Raw genomic sequence first — 8683 nt, 5'->3', positions numbered from 1 at the left:
GCCTCACAAATTCAGCTGTCTCTGTTGGCTTCTCCTCCTCTGCTTGGCCTCTAAATATTAAAGTATCAGAGGATTTATTCTGGGTCTTCTCTTCCCTCTGATTGCATGCGTGTGTGCTAAGTCACTTTAGTTGTGTCTGACACTTTGCTCCTCTGTCCATGGGATTCTCCAGGCAAGAACACTGGAGTGGGATTGCCATGCCCTCCTCCAGAGGATCTTCCCAACCCAGGGATCGAACCGGCGTCTCTTCCATCTCCTGCATTGGCAGACTAGCGCCACCTGGGATGCCCCTTCCCTCTAAGTACTTTCCCTCTAAGTAATCTGTCCTATGACTGTAAATACCATTTACATGATGATGGCTTCCACATTCATATCTCCATCTCTGATTCACCCCTCCCCCCATGCAAGCTACAGATATATATCAAATTGGCTACTGAAATTTCCCCATGGATATATATAATAGGCATTTCAAATTTAACATGTTCAGAACAGGTTTTCCTCCATTGATCAACATCTGCCAGTTGCTAAGGCCCGAAACCTGCGAATCATTCTTAATTCCTCTGTCTCTCATCTCCCATATCCAATTCATCAAAAGTTCTGTTGGTTCTATGTCCAAAATATATCTTAAGTTGGTCCACTTCTCTTGATCTACATGGCTTTCCCTTGAATCTAACCATTATCTCTAGTCTGAATTCCTGCAATAGCCTCCTAACAGGTCTCTCAACTTCATCTCTTGCTTTCCGTTACATTCTCTACCCACAAGTATACCATCTTTTAAAAATGTCAATCAGATAATACCACACTCATGATCCCTTGATCATGGATGTACATTACATCCACAATAAAATCCAAACTTCTCATTGTGGTCTGCAAAGCCTTACATGATCCAGCCCTTGACCATCATTCTGACCTTGTCTGACCTCTCTGCTTCAGTCACACTGGCTTTTTTCCCCCTATTCTTCAAACACATTCAGTTCATGCAAAGCTTTCTAGTCCTCAAACATACAAAGGATATGGCTACTTGTTTTTCAAATACCACTGTCTCAAAATTTCTTATTCCAGTTTTTCACATGGCTGGTCTTTTTCAAAATTTAGGTCTCAGCTGAATAAGCTTTTTAGAAAAGACTTCCTTGATCACCCAATGTAATGTCTCCTCTTCTAGGCACTGTTACCACATTACTCTGCTTATTTTTTTACATAGTTCTTATCACTATCTGAAATAATTTTTTGCATTCTTTCTTATATATTATCTGCTTATTGCATTAGGATGTAAGCTCAATGACAGCAGGTAACTTGTCTGTCATGTTCACTGTTACATCCCTTATATACACTGCTTGGAATAGTTCCTGGCATATGATAGCCATCAATAAATATTTACTGAATACAATATACTTTTCTCATTTGAGTCTCAGTACAAGTCATGTGGGGTTAAGTAGGGAAGTGTCATTTTCCCAATTTTACAGACAGGGAAATTGAAAGGAGTAACTTTTCCAAAATAACTGTTAGTGTGTGGCAGAATCTCATTCTTTTCCAAATAGATCAAGATCCCTCCTATAGCAACATGAGTAATTATAATAGGAATAGGGATATTCCACTTTAAAAATGACTTTTGCATGCAGTGTTTAAGGTGCTTACATTAGTTACTTGTGTATACCATAACAAACTGTCCCAAAGTAGGTGGCTTAAAACAACAGGAATTAATTTCTTCACAGTTCTGTAGGTCTGAAGTCCAAAACCAAGGTGTCGGTAGGGCTGTATTAGTCCTATGGAGGCTCTAGAGGAGAGTCCATCTCTTGTCTCTTCCAGCTTCTGGTTTGTGGCTACATTTCTCTCTGTTCTGTCCTCACACTGCCTGCTCTGTGTGCATGTCACACAACTCCCTCTGATTCTCTCTTATGAGGATACAAACGATTGCACTCAGATAATTCAGGATACACTCCTTCTCTTGAGATCCTAAACTTTATATCTTTTGCCACATAAGGTAATATTCACAAGTTTCATGGGTTATACATGGGCATACCTTCTGGGACTGCCATTCAGCCCACTTCAGTGCTCAAAGCATTTTAGTGCAGAGCTAAATTCTTGGAATTCTGTTTCACAGGTCATTCTCTACTTGGATCATCAATTTATTCATTTCATAAATATTTAGTGAGCATATAATGCATGCTGTATATGGTACTAGAAATTGGGTTGTCATTATCGTTCAGTTGCTAAGGCGTGTCTGACTCTTTGCAATGCCATGAACTATAGTGTATCAGGCTTCCCTGTCCTCCACTATCTCCTGGAGTTTGCTCAAGTTCATATCCATTGTGTTGATGATTATATATAAATAAACACTTGTAAGCACTTTATGCTTTGGGTAAGAAAGGGTGTCATTAATGACTGTGTTGGGAGACAGGGCATAAACTACAACTATACCAGGTAAAGGTATGTGATTGTCTTACTTATGATGCATATTGTTAGGCCAACAGAATGAAATAAACCAAGACCCTGTCTATTAATATTTTTCCCTTTGCCACTTCTTTTCTATGTCAAAAGTCTAAACTAGTGTTTAGTTTATAAAGTTCTTAAAGGGATAGATAGTAGCATGTCAGATGCCCACGTTTAACTTCGTCAAAATGGATACCTTGTATACCTTTGGATATTGGACTTGTAAGTTGGAAGTGGGAAGCCCATTTCAGGAGAAAATTTTCTGTATTAGATGGGCCAGAGACACACCTGATCTCTAAGTAGAGGAGGATGACTAATACTTTCAGTTCACTGTATTTCATAATTTTTTTTGGGGGGTGCATGCCGGTGCCTTGAGGGATCTTAGTTCCCTAACAAGGGATGGAACCTGGGACCCCTGCAGTGGAACTATGGGGTCCTAACCACAGCACCACCAGGGAATTCCCCATAATTTACTTTAGAAAAAATACATTTAGAGAATGGGTAATGTTAACCTGCAAGAAAAACTACTTAAAAGTGATCAAGATTACTAGTAGTTGGGAATTCCCTGGACTCGTACTTTCACTGCAGTGGCCCAGGTTCAAGATCATGAAAACTGTGTGGCATGGCCCAAAGAAATTCTTAATGGCAACTTAGATGATACAGTCTTCATGTGCGATTCCTAGTATTCCTTTCTTTCCAAAGTAAAAAAGCATATATGAATGCAAGTTACTAAGAATGTTATTATAGTGATAATATTGCATCCACTCTAATTTTTTAAATAAGGAAATAATTTGCAAACTTTGGTACTTTATATACTTTTTTTATTAGTGATGATACTTATTCACAGTACATCTTACTACTAATGGCAAAGAGTATGCTAAAACAATGCAGTTAAAGAATCACTGTTCTTGAAAATGCAAATTATCAATCTGAAATAGACACTTCAGGGCAATAAACCAAGTATTTAATCATATTTTTGAGGGCAGTAAGTACACATGTCCAGCACATAGGTTATGTATATGATAATATTTTGTAAAGTGCTAAAGTTTTCACTTTAGGTAAGGAGCGGCGGCTGTGCTTCGCTGGAGCAGCCATGGAGAGAGAACCCACGTCCAAGGTCAGGGGCGGTGGTTGAGAGGAGCTACCCCATATCCAAGGTAAGGAGCAGCGGCTGCACTTTGCTGGAGCAGCCGTGGAGAGAGACCCCACGTCCAAGGTAAGAGAAAACCAAGTAAGATGGTAGGCACTGAGAGAGGGCATCAGAGGGCAGACAGACTGAAACCACAATCACAGACAACTAGCCAATCTGATCACATGGACCACAGCCTGGTCTCTCAATGAAACTAAGCCATGCCATGTGGGGCCACCAAAGATGGATGGGTCAGGGTGGAGAGGTCTGACAGAATGTGGTCACTGGAGAAGGGAATGGCAAACCACTTCAGTACTCTTACCTTGAGAACCCCATGAACAGCATGAAAAGGCAAAAGATAGGACACTGAAAGATGAACTACCCAGGTTGGTAGGTGCCCAATATGCTACTGGTGATGAAGGGAGAAATAACTCCAGAAAGAATGAAGGGATGCAGCCAAAGTAAAAACAACACCTAGTTGTGGATGTGACTGGTGATAGAAGCAAGGTCTGATGCTGTAAAGAGCAATATTGCATAGGAACCTGGAATATTAGGTCCATGAATCAAGGCAAATTGGAAGCGGTCAAACAGGAAATGCCAAGAGTGAATGTCGACATTCTAGGAATCAGAGAACTAAGATGGACTGGAATGGGTGAATTTAACTCAGATGACCATTATATCTACTACTGTGGGCAGGAATCCCTTAGAACAAATGGAGTAACCATCATGGTCAACAAAAGAGTCTGAAATGCAGTGCTTGGATGCAATCTCAAAAACGACAGAATGATCTCTGTTTGTTTCCAACACAAAACATTCAATATCATGGTAATCCAAGTCTATGCCCCAACCAGTAACGCTGAAGAAGCTGAAGTTGAACAGTTCTATGAAGACCTACAAGACCTTCTAGAACTAAGACCCAAAAAAGATGTCTTTTTCATTATAGGGGACTGGAATGCAAAAGTAGGAAGTCAAGAAACACCTGGAGTAACAGGCAAATTTGGCCTTGAAGTACGAAATGCAGCAGGGCAAAGGCTAATAGAGTTCTTCCGAGAGAACGCACTAGTCATAGCAAACACCCTCTTCCAACAACACAAGAGAAGACTCTACACAAAGACATCACTAGATGGGCAACACTGAAATCAGATTGATTATATTCATTGCAGCCAAAGATGGAGAAGCTCTATACAGTCAGCAAAAACAAGACGGGGACCTGACTGTGGCTTAGATCATGAAGTCCTTATTGCCAAATTCGGACTGAAATTGAAGAAAGTGGAGAAAACCACTAGACCATTCAGGTATGACCTAAATCAAATCCCTTATGATTATACAGTGGAAGTGAGAAATAGATTTAAGGGACTAGATCTGATAGACACAGTGCCTGATGAACTATGGACGGAGGTTTGTGACATTGTACAGGAGACAGGAACCAAGAAAAAGAAATGCAAAAAAGCAAAATGGCTGTCTGAGGAGGCCTTACAAATAGCTGTGAAAAGAAGAGAAGCAAAAAGCAAAGGAGAAATGGAAAGAGATACCCATTTGAATGCAGAGTTCCAAAGAATAGCAAGGGGAGATAAGAAAGCCTTCCACAGTGATCAATGCAAAGAAATAGAGGAAAACAATAGAATGGGAAAGACTAGAGATGTCTTCAAGATAATTAGAGATACCAAGGGAACATTTCATGGAAAGATGGGCTCAATGAAGGACAGAAATAGTAGGGATCTAATGGCAACCCACTCCAGTACTCTTGCCTGGAAAATCCCATGGACGGAGGAGCCTGGTGGACTGCAATCCATGGGGTCGCTAACAGTTGGACACGACTGAGCGACTTCACTTTACTTTTAATTTTCATGCATTGGAGAAGGAAATGGCAACCCACTTCAGTATTCTTGCCTGGAGAATCTCAGGGACGGGGGAGCCTGGTGGGCTGCCGTCTAAGAGGTTGCACAGAGTCGGACACGACTGAAGTGACTTAGCAGCAGCAACAGGAGCAGAAGATATTAAGAAGAGGTGGCAAGAATACACAGAACTGTACAAAAAAGATCTTCACGACCCAGATAATCACGATGGTGTGATCACTCACCAAGAGCCAGACATCCTGGAATGTGAACTCAAGTGGGCCTTAGGATGCATCACTATGAACAAAGCTAGTGGAGGTGATGGAATTCCAGTTGAGCTATTTCAAATCCTGGAAGATGATGCTATGAAAGTGTTGCACTCAATATGCCAGCAAAATTTGGAAAACTCAGCAGTGGCCACAGGACTGGAAAAGGTCAGTTTTCATTCCAACCCCAAAGAAAGGCAATGCCAAAGAATGCTCCAACTACCGCACAATTGCACTCTTCTCACATGCTAGTAAAGTAATGCTCAAAATTCTTGAAGACAGGCTTTGGCAATACGTGAACCATGAACTTCCATATGTTCAAGCTGGTTTTAGAAAAGGCAGAGGAACCAGAGATCAAATTGCAAACATCCACTGGATCATCAAAAAAGCAAGAGAGTTTCAGAAAAACATCTATTTCTGCTTTATTGACTATGCCAAAGCCTTTGACTGTGTGCATCACAATAAACTGTGGAAAATTCTGAGAGAGATGGGAATACCAGACCACCTGATTGTCTCTTGAGAAACCTGTATGCAGGTCAGGAAGCAACAGTTAGAACCGGACATGGAACAACAGACTGGTTCCAAATTAGAAAAGGAGTACATCAAGGCTGTATATTGTCACCCTGCTTATTTAACTTATATACAGAGTACATCATGAGAAACGCTGGACTGGATGGAGCACAAGCTGGAATCAAGATTGCTGGGAGAAATATCAATAACCTCAGATATGCAGATGACACCACCCTTATGGCAGAAAGTGAAGAAGAACTAAAGAGCCTCTTGATGAAAGTGAAAGAGGAGAGTGAAAAAGTTGGCTTAAAGCTCAACATTCAGAAAACTAAGATCATGGCACCTGGTCCCATCACTTCATGGCAAATGGACGGGGAAACAGTGTCAGACTTTATTTTTCTGGCCTCCAAAATCACTGCAGATGGTGATTGCAGCCATGAAATTAAAAGATGCTTACTCCTTGGAAGGAAAGTTATGACCAACCTAGATAGCATATGCAAAAGCAGAGACATTACTTTGTCAACAAAGGTCCGTCTAGTTAAGGCTATGGTTTTTCCAGTGGTCATGTATGGATGTGAGAGTTGGACTATAAAGAAAGCTGAGCACCGAAGAATTGATGCTTTTGAACTGTTATGTTGGAGAAGACTCTTGAGAGTCCCTTGGACTGCAAGGAGATCCAACCAGTCCATCCTAAAGGAGATCAGTCCTGGGTGTTCTTTGGTAGGATTGATTTTGAAGCTGAAACTCCAATACTTTGGCCACCTGATGCGAAGAGCTGATTCATTGGAAAAGACCCTGATGCTGGGAAAGATTGAGGGCAGGAGGAGAAGGGGACGACAGAGGATGAGATGGTTGGATGGCATCACCAACTCAATGGTCATGGGTTTGGGTGGACTCTGGGAGTTGGTATGGACAGGGAGGCCTGCTGTGCTGTGGTTCATGGGGTCACAAAGAGTCGGACACAACTGAGCAACTGAACTGAACTGAACTGAAAGTTTTCACTTTAAACAATGTTTTCATTGCAGGAAAAAATGAGGCAGCTGAGATTTGGGGAAGCTAACTAACGTGCATATCTTTTTAAAAATTTTATTCCAGTGGTTGTTTTTTATACTTTATCTCTGAATAGAATATAAAGTGTTCAGAATTAAGATAATTAAAAAAATAGTATTTGTTTAACGCCACTAAACCATCCACCTGAGTCTGAATATCATCAAAGCAGCTGTGATGATGATGATGATTTTTTTTGCTTTAACTTGCCAAGGCCACACTGCCTGGATTTTTCTGGGTGTTTCTGTGAAGGTGTGTTTTGGATGAGATTAACATTTAAATTGGTGGACTTTGTAAAGCAGGTTACTGTCCATAATGTGGGTAGGCCTCACCCAAGCAGTGAAAGTCTTACTAAAACAAAGACTGATCTCCTTGAAACAAGAAATTCTGCCACCAGACTGCAACTCTTACCCAAGTCTCAGCCTGCCAGCCTACCCTGTTAGATTTTGGACTCATCAAGTCTCACAAATTGCATGAACCAGTTCCTTAAAATAAATCTCTTTCTCTCTCTCCCTCTCCCTCTCTATAATTAGGAAACTGTTGTGGTCAGGCTGAGTTGTCCCCTTAAGAGAAGTTGAAAGTAATCTCATTCACTTACTACCTTTGTAAAGTTGATGATTAATTTAAAAAGCTAGTCAAATTTTTAAAGTGGAAGTATAGGTATGCAAGACATACTAGAATGTGAGTTTTAAAAGCCAGGGGATGAGTTACATATGCTGTTGCTCTGAGAAATGGGATATATACTTATAAGAACTGGAATGAAATTCTGGTTCTGGGTCATCTACTAGCTTGTTTGAAAACTTAAGCTAGTTACTTATTTTGTATATTGGAATTATTGAATTTTCCTAGAGATATGCTATATGAATACATATGTGTCTCTTTATCGATCTTATTTGAGTTTCTCTGATGAAAGAAGGTCCTCCTTGTTGCCACCCCTGGTCTCGGATGCGGGGTAGCTCCTCTAAGCCGCCGCCCCTAACCTCAATGAAACTAAACCATGCCCCTGAGGCCACCCAAGATGGGCGGGTCATGGTGGAGAGGTCTGACAGAATGTGGTCCACTGGAGAAGGGAATGGCAAACCACTTCAGTATTCTTGCCTTGAGAACCACACGAACAATATGAAAAGGCAAAACGATAGGATACTGAAAGAGGAACTGCCCAGGTCAGTAGGTGCCCAATATGCTACTGGAGATCAGTGGAGAAATAACTCCAGAAAGAATGAAGGGATGGAGCCAAAGCAAAAACAATACCCAGTTGTGGATGTGACTGGTGACAGAAGCAAGGTCCGATGCTGTAAAGAGCAATATTGCATAGGAACCTGGAATGTCAATTCCATGAAGCAAGGCAAATTGGAAGTGGTCAAACAAGAGATGGCAAGAGTGAACATCGACATTCTAGGAATCAGTGAACTAAGATGGACTGGGATGGGTGCACTTAACTCAGATGACCATTATATCTACTACAG

Source organism: Bos javanicus, chromosome 15 (assembly GCF_032452875.1).
Source record: "Bos javanicus breed banteng chromosome 15, ARS-OSU_banteng_1.0, whole genome shotgun sequence".
NCBI classification, from domain to species: Eukaryota; Metazoa; Chordata; class Mammalia; order Artiodactyla; family Bovidae; genus Bos; species Bos javanicus.
This window is presented reverse-complemented; position numbering follows the sequence as displayed.